Raw genomic sequence first — 13,321 nt, 5'->3', positions numbered from 1 at the left:
CCTGTAGATCAGCCATCAGAGAGTCCAAAGCTCACAGTGAGCTAAAGCTGGCCAGAAAAGCTCACTACAACAAGAAAATATTCTTCAGATATGTGAGGAGCAAATGTAAGCTAAAAGAGGCATTGGGTTCACTGTTGGGTGAAAATGGAGAAACTCTGACAGAGGACAGAGAGAAAGCAGAAAGACTTAATGTCTGTTTTGCCTCATTTCCCCCCCCCCCTCCAATTATGTCTCTTCTGGACTGTGCTGAAAGGGACTTTGTGGTGTTGGAAGGATGGTTAGTTTTTTCTCTTTCCCCTCCCTGCTGCTCTACCAAGTGGTGGCAGTCACAAATGTCTGCTGGCATGAAGTCTTCTGCTTAGCAGGAAACCTGAAAGCATCACCATGAAAACCTAGAACTGGCCATGGGATGGATCCATTCCATTACACCCTAAAGATCATGCTAGCAGTCAGGGCTTTTTTTAAAAAAATTCTTTTTTGTAGCAGGAACTCCTTTGCATCTCCCTAATGTAGCCAATCCTCCAAAAGCTTACAGTAGGCCCTGTAAGAAGAGCCCTGTAAGCTCTTGGAGAATTGGCTATATCAGCAGGGTATCGAGGCGGTGTGGCAGTGCTGATGTTATTAGATTTGTCGGCTGCATTTGATACAGTCGACCATCAGTTGCTCATCCGCCGCCTCACCGGCATAGGGGTAGAGGGGCTGGCCTTACAATGGCTTTCCTCCTTCCTCATGGGTCGGGGACAGAGGGTGGCGATTGGGGGTGAGCGATCCCAGAGGCGCACACTAGACTGTGGGGTGCCCCAGGGAGCAGTTCTCTCCCCGATGTTATTCAACATCTATATGCGCCCCCTCGCCCAGATTGCCCGGAGATTTGGGCTGGGTTGCCATCAATATGCAGATGACACCCAGCTCTATTTACTAATGGACGGCCGGCCCGCCTCCGCCCCGGGGAACCTGGACCGGGCTTTGCAGGCTGTTGCAACGTGGCTTAGACTGAGCGGGCTGAAGTTGAACCCAGCGAAGACAGAGGTTCTCCATGTGGGTCGTGGCACTCTGGGGAAGGAAATATCTCTCCCGGCCTTTGACGGGGCGCCTCTGAAGACGGCGCAACGGGTAAAGAGCCTGGGTGTTTTACTGGAGCCTTCATTATCAATGGAGGCCCAGATAACGGCCCCTGCCAAGTCAGCATTTTTTCATCTGAGGCGGGCGAGGCAGTTGGCCCCTTTCCTAGAGCGGCAGGACCTAGCAATGGTGATCCATGTGACGGTCACCTCAAGACTGGACTACTGTAACGCTCTCTACATGGGGCTGCCTCTGTACCGGACCCGGGAACTGCAGCTAGTGCAGAATGCGGCAGCCAGGCTGCTACTTGGTCTCCCAAGACGGGAGCATATACGGCCGGGGCTACGCGGACTGCACTGGCTGCCGATTGTATACCGGATCCAGTACAAAGTGCTGGTCATAACCTTTAAAGCCCTATATGGCCAAGGACCGACCTACCTGAGGGACCGTCTCTCCCCATATGAGCCCCAGAGAGCACTGAGGTCAGTAGGCAAAAACAGACTGAATATCCCTGGGCCAAAAGAAGTTAAACTTCAAAGCACCCGCACCCAGGCCTTTTCAGCCGTGGCCCCACAACTCTGGAACCAGCTCCCAGAGGAGGTGCGGGCCCTGCGGAGCTTAGACCAGTTCCGCAGGGCCTGCAAGACCGCCCTCTTCAAACAGGCGTTCACCAATGACTGAGCTAATGTTTACTGCTAAATTAATAATGTTTACCGCCAATGTTAGTTTTAGGAATGTTTTGATTACTGATTGATTGGTTTTAATGTTAACTTAATGTTTTATTATTGTACTGTTTCACTTTTAAATGTTGTTAGCCGCCCTGAGCCTGCTCCGGCGGGGGAGGGCGGGATATAAATAAAATTTTACATTACATTTTACATTACATAATATGCAAAGGAGTTCCTGCTACAGAAAAAGCCCTGCTAACAGCTTTGGGCTGCATCACCCTCAATGCTACTGAGAAAGACAAAAATCAGCCTTTTATCCTATGGGCATTGACAGCAACAATTAGGAAAGATCCTGAATGCCCAGCTGATTGCCTTTTTATATCTGAAACCAAGATAATTAGTGAATTAATAGCCTGTGCATATGTCACATATAAGTCTGGGAAGGGAGAAGGATATAATGATTCACTGCTTCTCCAGTTCTAGTGCAACAGGCAAAGTGGGGTTCAGAAAAAAAAAAAGCAGCCGCAGAATTCACCTGAGTTTTCCTTTCTTGTGCTAATACCTTGTGACTACTGCCTTCCACCTGTGGGGCGTTCCTTCCCTCTACTGTTGTACCTCTCCCACCAGGCATCAGAAACGAGTGGGAGGTTGAGGGTACTTCCTGGCCCCTCCCCACTAGTGCTTAGTCTTCAACTTCAGGTTCAGCCTTCCCCTTTCTCTTCCACAGACAAAGGGGACCCAATAGATGTTGTTTACCTTGACTTCCAGAAAGCTTTTGATAAAGTTCCTCATCAAAGGCTCCTTAGTAAGCTCAAGTCATGGGGTAAAAGAACAAGTCCTCTTGTGGATCAAAAATTGGCTAATTAATAGAAAACAGAGAGTGAGCATAAATGGGCAATTTTATTACTCAGTTCAGTTCAGTTTGCTTTATTATGGTCCATGACCAAATACACAGCACAATGCAGGCCAACAACAACCACATAAAAATTGGACCTAAATAAGTAAAACGTAAGATATTTAAAAAATAAATGTGAAAATAAAATAAAATATAGGACATTAGTATGAATAATGAGATATGACAAATAATACAGTAGTGGTCAAACATCCTCTAGCTTAATAAATATAGTACATATAATAAAAAAATTAAAATTTAAAAATTATACAGCTCCAGAAGAAATATTAACTAGAATACACTGGTTAAAATTACAATCTGTTACCTCGACATTAACTTGTAAGAACCATAAAATGCAATTTGATTACACTGGAACAAAATTTGGCAACTTTATGCATGGTCTCTGTATTTATATCAGTTTCAGTAGCATTTGTGATGGTATACAGAGTACTCAGGCATTTAAGAAAAGAAAAAATACAAGCTTGGAAATGTTCAAAAAACAGTCAGTTCAGGACCCCTTCTTTACATAATCCTCACGAATTCTCCTAGCTGTCGCCATAAATTTGGCACAATTAATTGTGAATTGGGGGTTAAAATCTGATAACAGCGTATTTCTGATTTTGAAATCAGAAAACCCAAGACATCCCTCCAACAAAGAATAAATGTCCGTGGCTTGTATGCCAGGGTATAGGCCACACCCAAACAAAACATGGTCAATCGTTTCAACTTTATCTGCACCGCAAGGACAAACCTGCTCAGCCATAGGCACCTTTCTAAAGCGGCCCTCAATGACTGCTGAAGGAAAGATATTACAACGGGCCATAGAAAAGGCCCTTCTGTGGGATGGTATTGTTAGAGTTGAGAGATAGGGGGCTGGAGCTAACACATATCTCCTTTGAGGGGGAGCTAGATAATCCGGAACCTTGGCAATATCATTCTGTCTCTCGATGTCTTGTAGTCTCTGTTTGACTATGGCCCTGGCTTGATCCAGGGCCATTATTTGGAGAGATTCAGGTGAAAAGCCAAGCATAGACAATTTCTGATGGATGGCTCTAACCCAAGAGGAACAATAACTATCCTTTAAAATCAACAATGTGATATTCGTGGGGCAATGGCTGAGATTAAGCCAGGTGGTGATTGAAAGTAGGCTCACCCTAGCCTCTATCCTTAGCAAGCCAGTTTTCAAGCGTAGTACTGCATTGGAAACGCAGGTTGGAAAGTGGAAAATGGCTCTCAAGAATTTGGACTGAATTTTCTCAAGGGGATCAAAACTTGATAAGGATGGACCCAACATAGTTCCATAGGTGAGTTGGGGTATTGTTTTGGCCAAGTAGAGTTTTAATGCAACTGGTATAAAAATGCCCCCTTTTCGTGAGAAAAAACCTAATGGTGGCCTGGGTCGATTTGCGACCAGAATTGGCAACATATTCGTGGTGAGCCTTCTTTGACCCTGAGGACTGAATCATGACCCCCAAATATTTGTAAATTGTTACCTGTTGTAGACTATGGCCATTTATATTCCATCTCCTTAGCCTGGGTTTTGGGCCAAAAGCCATTACTTTTGTTTTCTGATAATTAATCTCTTAGAGGTTATGATCACAATAAAGACCAAATTGAGCTAATGCCCTTCTAAGGCCTACTGGTGTTCTAGACAGCAAGATTGTGTCATCTGCAAAGAGTAAGGCTACCAGTTGCCTATCTGCCAGGGAGGGGGGATGAGTATCGACTAGATGGAGGTTGCTGATCATATCATTAATAAAAATGTCAAAAAGGGAAGGGGCCAGCACGCAGCCTTGCTTGACTCCTTTTAAAGTTGGAATAGGGTCAGTAAGGAGACCATGCTTATTGCACCTGACCCTAATAGACATGTTGGTATATAATGCCTGGATCAGGAATAAAAGTCTCCTGTCAATTGAGGTGGCACTTGACTTCTTAGTGGAGGATGGTAAGCAGTGGGGTACCAGTACTGGGTTTGATGCTTTTTTACTTGTACATTAATGATTTGGAGTTGGGAGTAAGCAGTGAAGTGGCTAAGTTTGCAGATGAAACTAAATTGTTCAGGGTAGTGAGAACCAGAGAGGACTGTGAGGCACTCCAAAGGGATCTGTTGAGGCTGAGCGAGTGGGCGTCAATATGGCAAATAAGGTTCAATGGTTCAAAATTAGTGGAGCCGGCAGATAACAACATTATAAAGTGAAACACATTGAATTATATTATTGGAACTGATTTTGGTGGCTTTGGGGTGAAAAAGAAAAAATCTTCCAAAAGGGCTTGAAAAATCGTGGACGCCATTTTGTCTATTTTTAAAACTTTAAAAAATTATATCTCGAGTTAGGAAGCCCTGAGAATGGCGATTTTAGGCTCATTGGAAAGGGCATTTCCTAAACTACAAGATTATATCGTCTAATTTGACTTTGGTGAGATCAATTTAAGAGCCTATTTTGATAGTGGGACATAGTAATGTCAGATCATAAGCCAGCACCAAAACCGACCCGGTTAAAGGCTGCTTCACTTGAGGAAGGCATAATGCCTAAGATACAAGATCAACTGGATGACATGGAGGCAAGACTGGTTAAAGTCATTAAGGATTTAATAATGGACACTAAGAAGCAATTAATTAAAGAGTTAAAAAAAGATATTGAAACAAGTGCTGAGGTGGTTAAGACAGAAATTAAAAAAGAAATTGAGGATCTCAGGAAGGACTCACAAGCAACTTTAAACAAAGTACATGTAGTGGAAAATAAGGTAAAGGATCAAGATTCCATGATTAATAAATTGCAGGAGAAAGTAGCTCTGCAAGATTGTAAGTTAATGGAAAACCATATAAAGCTGAGAGGTATACCTGAGAAGGAAGGAGAGGACTTAAAGACATATATAATAAATACTACTGCAGAGTTTCTGGAAATAGACTCTGATGATTCTAGCTATCTTTATGATTACACATACAGAGTCAACTCAATGTTTGCCAAGAAAAACTACCAAGAGATGTGGTAGTAAAATTTATTTCAAGAGACATGGTGGGAAAGATCTTAAGGAAACAATTTGAAAAAACATTGGAAATCGATGGAAGCAGAGTAACAATTACGAAAGAGTTGCCAAAAAAGGTTATAAACGACAGAAGATTGTACAAAAAATTAACTGACAAGTTGCGGGAAAGTGAAGTGAGATATAGATGGATATTGCCTGAAGGTCTAAGTTTTGAATATGGAGGAAAGAGGATTACAATTACTAATGTACAGGAAATGAGGAGATTTTTTGAAGAGAATGAGGGATTTGGGGATACAGAATAAATGAAGAATCGTTATGGATTACAAATTGATATTTTGGAACGTGTGGGACGCGTATAAAGCAGTAACGAGAGGTATTTTAATTACAATGAATAATAAAGATAAAAGGGCCAAAGAGAAGCAAATGTTGGATATTCAAAAAGATATTGGGAAAAAAGAAAAAGAATTTTTAAAAAGACCAGGGAAAAAGAAATTAATAAGGGAAATTACAATATTGCAGAATCGACTGAGACATCTGTTAAATAAAGAAGTAGAACCTTAATAGACTCCCAAGAGAAATCTTTTGAAGGAGCAAATAAGCCTTGAAAATACCTGGTTTGGCAAATGAAAAAAAAGGGGAAGGGGAAACAAATTTGTGAATAAAATTATATCGGGAGATAAAGAAATTGTTGACCAAGCAGGAATTAAAAGGGAATTCTATAAATATTATGCTAACTTATTTCAAACTCAAAAGGTGGAGAAAAGAAAAATAGATGTGTATTTACAGAAATTTCAAGGATATTCCTTAACAGAAAATATGGAAAAGGTATTAAATGAACCAATTGAAAGAACTGAGATTGAAGCAACTATAAATTCAATGAAAATGGGAAAGGCACAGGGTCCAGATGGTTTTACAGCAAAATTTTATAAAGTCCTCGCAGAGACATTATTGCTGAAACTTCAGAAATTGATGAACATAATAAGGATTGATGGGAAAATACCAAATACATGGAAGGAAGCTACAATTTTATTGATACCAAAAGAAGATAGAGACACAACAAATGTTAAAAATTATAGACCAATTTCATTACTTAACATGACTACAAAATATATGCTAGACTACTAGCAGAATGACTCAAACAGCATTTGAATGATTTTATTAAAGAAGAACAAGTAGGATTTCTTCCCAGGAGACAAATTAGAGATAATATCAGAACTGTTATAGACATTGTTGAATATTACGAGAAGCATCCTGAAAAAGAAGTGGCATTATTTTTTGCAGATGCAGAGGAGGCCTTTGAGAATTTGAATTGGGATTTTATGTTTGCAGTGATGGAGAAATTGGGACTAGGAGAAGATTTTATAAGAATGGTTAAGGCGATATATACTGAACAACAAGCAAGATGTCATGGGTGCTGGGGACCCTGCAGAGGAAGACGAGTCTGCCGAGGAAACTGTACCCCTGCCTCCTGCTGAAGAAGATCCCAGCCCCCCTGCCTCGCCCTCTCGGGTGGCTCATGCGCGTGACCGCCTCCGTCAGGACCTCAGGGATTGGAGGAGGGCGGCACGCTCGCAAGCAAGACGCTCCCTGAGTCCTGAGTTTTGAGAGGATTCTGGCCCTCCTAAGAGCAAGGATGCTTGAGTTGTAACAGGATCCTGGCTGCCTCCCAGAGCCAGCAATTAGCCCAAATGGGCAACAGCCAGCAGAGGGCTATATAACTGTGGGCTTTGGGAGGAGGCTTTGTGGAAGCAACTAGTCATCTCCCTGACGTTCTAGCATCCACTCCGGCTTGACTTTGGTTCCTGACTCCCTGACTTTGGCTTTTGACTTCTGGACCTCGGACCTGCGATACTTGCACAGCGATTTGGATTTGGCACCTTGGACACTCCTGCTTGCTGGCTACAGACCTCGGACTGCCTCTGGACTTTGCCTGACCCGGCCCCAGCCGTGACACAAGACTGCATAAATGCAGATTTGACGGAGAAAATGATTGTTGGTAAAGGAACAAGGCATGGTTGCCCTCTATTTCCATTGATATTTATAATGACATTAGAGATTTTGCTTAGGCAAATACAAGATGACAAAAAGAGAAGGGTTGAAACGGAAAGGTTTTTCTTATAAATACAGAGCGTTTGCTGATGATGTAATGTTTATTAATGAAAATCCCTTATCTGTGATACCATTGCTGCTTTGTAAAATACAGGAGTATGGAGAATTGGCAGGCTTTTATATAAATAAAGAAAAATCAAAAATCTTGTGCAAAAATATGACTAAGAGTCAACAGAAGGAATTGCAAAGTGTAACAGTGTGAGGTCACTTTAAAAGTAAAATTACCATGAAAAATATTGATTTGTATAAGAATAACTATGAGAAGCTTTGGCGGAAAATTGATGAACATCTGATAAAATGGAATAAATTGAACTTGTCTATGCTGGGCAGAATCACTGCAATTAAAATGAATGTTCTACCAAGAATGATGTTTTTATTTCAAACAATTCCAATTCTGAAGGACAATAAACAGTTTACTAAATGGCAAAGAAAAATTTCAGAATTTGTATGGGCTGGAAGGAAACCAAGAATTAAAACAAAAATTTTGACTGATGCAAAAGAAAGGGGAGGTTTTCAGTTACCGGACCTAAAATTGTATCATGATGCAGTGTGTTTGGTGTGGATTAAAGAATGGATGACATTATTAAATAAGAAAGTGTTGATTTTAGAAGGCCATGGAAATATTTTCTGTTGGCATGCATATATTTTGTATGGGAAAAATAAGATGGATGGGTTTTTCTCACACCATTATATAAGAAGAAATTTGTTAAGTACTTGGTTGTAATATAAAAAATATGGTGATGAAAGAAAGCCGCTAGGGATTGTGCCAACTGAAGTAATAAAATTATCCTCAGAAACAAATGAAGGAATGTGGTTAGCATATAATCAACTATTAAAAATACTTGGAAGAAAGGTGGAATTAAAATCGGCTGAAGAAATATAATTGGTTTCAACTACAACAAATTAAGAGCTTGGTGGAGCAGGACATTAAAAATGAGGGTATAAGACAGGAGCAAACAGAATTGGAAAAAATGCTGTTGGGTGAAAATGAAAAGTTGATTTCAAGGACTTATAAACTACTATTGAAGTGATCTACAGAAGAAGACATAGTTAAATCTCAAATGATAAAGTGGGCAATGAATAAATTCAAATGGAATATTGGGGATATTTATGGAAGTACTCTATGAAGATATCGATATGTTATAATATTAAAGAAAATTGTTTTAAAATGCTGTACAGATGGTACATGACACCTAAAAAACTGGCAAAAATGAACAATCAGGTGTCAGACAGATGTTGCAAATGTAAAAAACATGAAAGGTCTTTCCACCATATATGGTGGTCTTGTGAAAAGGCGAAACAATTTTGGCAAATGATTCAAAAAGTGTCAAAAATTTTAGGTTATGACATTAAAAGGTCTGCAGACTCCTTTTTGTTGGGATTACAAATGGAAAGTTTTCCGAAGCAAGATAGAACATTGGTGTGGTACTTGCTTTCAGCTGCAAGGATATTGTATGCGCAGTTATGGAAGCAAGATAAAATACCAGGAAACTGGGACTGGATTTCAAAAGTTATATCGTGGAGTGAAATGGAAAAACTTACAGGAATCTTAAAAGACTATGATTTGGAGAAGTTCAGTAAGGATTGGGAGAAATTTCAAAGTTATGTTGAAAAACAATGGAAAGTAAGGGGATACTTAGTGATTTTTGATAAAAGTTGAATGGGGTGGAATGGTGGAGTAGAATTTATAAAGGGAAAATCTCTTTACTGAAAAATGAAGATGAACTTATGGAGTTAACTTTTTTAATTTTCGTTTTTATTTCTCTTATATTGCTATAAGGATTTAAAATGGAGATTCTTGATTTGTTTAGTTACCTTGTTTGTTTGTTTTAAATTCAAGTAAACACTGGCGAGGGTCAAGAAAAGGGAAGGTGAGGAGGGGGGAAAAGTGATGTATTGTTTGTATTTTGCATTATTTTTCATTTCTTTTAAAGATGTTTATATCAATATATTGCAAATTAATAAAATTGTTTTAATAAAAAAAATGGCAAATGAGGTTCAATGTGACCAAATGTAAAGTAATACACATTGGAACCAAAAATTCTAACTATAAATACAAGTTGATGGGGTGTGAACTGGCGGAGACTGACTCCTTGGGTGTTAGTAGTATGTAGCCTGCTGTGAAGCATGGTAGATCAAGAACTGTCAAAGTGACAGGTGTCACATGACAAGAGTCACAGGACTACTCAACCTGGCTGATGCAATAACTGGTAATATCTGGATCTCTCCGGAGGAGTCACTATGAGTCAGCAGATTAGCTGATTGGTGGGCTGTACTATATAATCAGCAGAGTGCCAGAATGTTTTCTCTATGTGTATGGATTACTGGCGAAGCACTTTGTTACTTTGGACTGCATATATATAACTTCACTACTGTACATATTTGTATAATACACCGTTTGTTATAAAACCAAACTGGTGTGTTGGCTCTTCAAATCGATGTTCCTATTGCTAAGGCAAGTTCCTATTTTGGGCTACCTACACTCTGCACATGCTCTTGCCGTCATTGGGGTCATGGTAGATGACCCACTGAATATGTCAAGACAGTGTGCAAATGCAATAAAAAAGGCCAACACCATGCTGGGAATTATTAGGAAGGGAATTGAAAGTAAATCAACCAGTATAATAATGCCCCTGTATAAATCGATGGTGCAGACTCATTTGGAATACTGTGTACAATTCTGGTCACCACACCTCCAAAAAGATATTATAGCATTGGAAAAAGTGCAGAAAAGGGCAACTAGAATGATTAAAGGGTTGGAACACTTTCCCTATGAAGAAAGGTTAAAACGCTTGAGGCTCTAGCTTGGGGAAACGTTGACTGAGAGGTGACATGATAGAGGTTTACAAGATTATGCATGGGATAGAGAAAGTAGAGAAGGAAGTACTTTTCTCCCTTTCTCATAATACAAGAACTCGTGGACATTCAATGAAATTGCTGAGCAGTCGAATTAGAACTGATAAAAGGAAGTACTTCTTCACCCAAAGGGTGATTAACACATGGAATTCACTGTCACAGGAGGTGTTGGTGGCTACAAGCATAGACAGCTTCAAGAGGGGACTGGATAAACATATGAAGCAGAGTTCCATCAGTAGCTATTAGCCACAGGGTATTGATGGAACTCTGTCTGCAGCAGTGATGCTCTGTATTCTTGGTGCTTGGAGGGGGGCACAGTGTGAGGGCTTCTGGTGTCCTGGCCCCACTGGTGGACCTCCTGATGGCACTTGGCTTTTTTGGCCTGTGTAACACAGAGTGTTGGACTGAATGGGACATTGGCCTGATCCAACATGGCTTCTCTTATGTTCTTATGACACAATTGTGGAGCTCTCTTTTTATTCCTTCGCCCAAATCCCTGGCCACCTCACTTTTGTCCGGCCTGGACCAATCCTTGGTCCCATCAACACATATGCCCCAGTTCCTATTAGTAGCTGTGTTCCCACTTATCCTCCTCTAAATTTTGGTCTGGCCTATCCAGGGCAGCTCTCTCATTATGTCAGCAAATTTGGAAAATGCAACAGTGGCCACAGGACTGGAAAAAGTCAGTTTATATTCCTATTCCAAAGAAGGGTAATGCCAAGGAATGTTCAATCTATCACACCATTGCACTCATTTCACATGACAGCAAGGTCATGTTAAAGATCCTACAAGCTAGGCTTCAGCAGTATGTGGATCGAGAACTACCAGAAGTTCAAGCTGGGTTTCAGAGAGGTAGAGAAACTAGAGATCAAATTGCCAAATTGATCAAATTTCTGCTTTATTGACTACGCTAAAGCATTTGATTGTGTGGATCACAACAAACTCTGGCAAGTCCTTAAAGAGATGGGAGTACCAGGCCACCTCACATGTCTCCTGCGAAACCTGCATAAGGGTCAAGCAGCAACTGTCAGAACAGGATATGGAACAACTGATTGGTTTGGAATAGGAAAAGGAGATCAACAAGGATGTATATTGTCACCCTGCTTATTTAATTTATATGCAGAGTACATCATGTGGAATACTGGCCTGGATGAAGCACAAACTGGAATTAAGATTGCTGAGAAAACTGTCAACAACCCCAGTATGCAGATGACACCACTCTAATGGCAGAAAGTAAAGAGGACCTAAAGAACCTCTTGCTGAAAGTGAAAGAGGAGAGTGCAAAAACAGGCTTGAAACTCAACATCAAAAACACTAAGATCATGGCATCCAGCCCCATCACTCTTTGGCAAATAGAAGGGGAAGACATGGAAGTCGTGACAGACTTTACATTTCTGTGATCCAAGATCACTGCAGATGGTGACTGTAGCCATGAAATTAAAAGACATTTGCTCCTTGGGAGGACAGCTATGGCAAACCTAGGCAGTATAATAAAAAGTAGAGACATCACCCTGCCAATAAAAGTCCATAAAGTCAAAGCAATTGTATTACCAGTAGTAATGTATGGCTGTGAGAGTTGGACCATAAGGAAGGCCGAGTGCAGAAGAATAGATGCTTTTGAGTTGTGGTGCTGGAGAAGACTCTTGAGAGTCCCTTGGACTGCAAGAAGATCAAATCAGTCAGCCCTAAGGGAAATCAACACTGACTGTTCCCTGGAAGGTCAGTTGCTGAAGATGAAGCTCAAATACTTTACCACCAAATGAGAAGGGATTGCTCACCGCAGAAGACCCTGATACTGGGAAAGACAGAAGGCAATAGAAGAAGGGGATGGCAAAAGATGAGATGGCTGGATAGTGTTACTGATGTAACTGACATGAATTTGAATGGACTTCAGAGGATGGTGGAAGACAGGAGGGGCTGGTGTGACTTGGTCCATGGGGTCTCAAGGAATTGGACTCTACTGTGCGACTGAACAACAACAAAATCCAGGGCAGGCCCTTCTTCCCCCAGTTCTGGCCAGATGTGCAACCTCTGGGGAACCTGGCAAGGCCTGTGGGGATTCTTCAGTTTTACTTGTAGAGGCTGGTATCTCCTCAGTGCCTGCTGGTGACATCTGCTAGCAATGGGAGGCCAAAGACTAATGCTGGACCAATTCTGGTTCAGAAGCTTGGCTGGGCTTTCCAGCTCCCTCTCAGGTCACCCCTCGCTGGCTTTGGTGGCACTGGATCATGTGATAGTATGGGGTCCCAGCTATGAGCCAGTAGGGGAAATCTAGGGAGAAAGTGCCCTCTCATTCACGGATCAGTAAAGCTGTTCTGCAATAGCATAATGTTATACATTTAATTGCTTTTAATGTTGAAATTTGATTTTTTTAAAGGGAAAAATGTTTCAAACAGACATTAAGGCAGCAACAATAATAATAATAATAATAATAATTATAACCATAGTCTTGTCTCATCCCCATAAAAAGTCATAGCATCATAAAATAATTTAATATTGTCCATTATTAAATACGAATAAGTATCTTCTCTGCTTATATGGTGCAAATGAATTTGAATATTTCTCATCTCACAGCTCATATACATATATTTTAAGAAATTAACTTTTCCCCTTTAGATTTCAAATTGGTTGCATAAGGTCTGTTAGCTTTTTCATAATTCACATGCTCACTGTTTAGCTTTGGGAGCCTGAGTATTTTTCCAATCTTCCTCCTCCTTTTCTTACAAAATTGGATGTAACTATTTTT

Source organism: Heteronotia binoei, chromosome 3 (assembly GCF_032191835.1).
Source record: "Heteronotia binoei isolate CCM8104 ecotype False Entrance Well chromosome 3, APGP_CSIRO_Hbin_v1, whole genome shotgun sequence".
Lineage (NCBI taxonomy): Eukaryota > Metazoa > Chordata > Lepidosauria > Squamata > Gekkonidae > Heteronotia > Heteronotia binoei.
The sequence above is the reverse complement of the archived record's forward strand: the minus strand, read 5'-3'. Positions refer to the sequence as shown.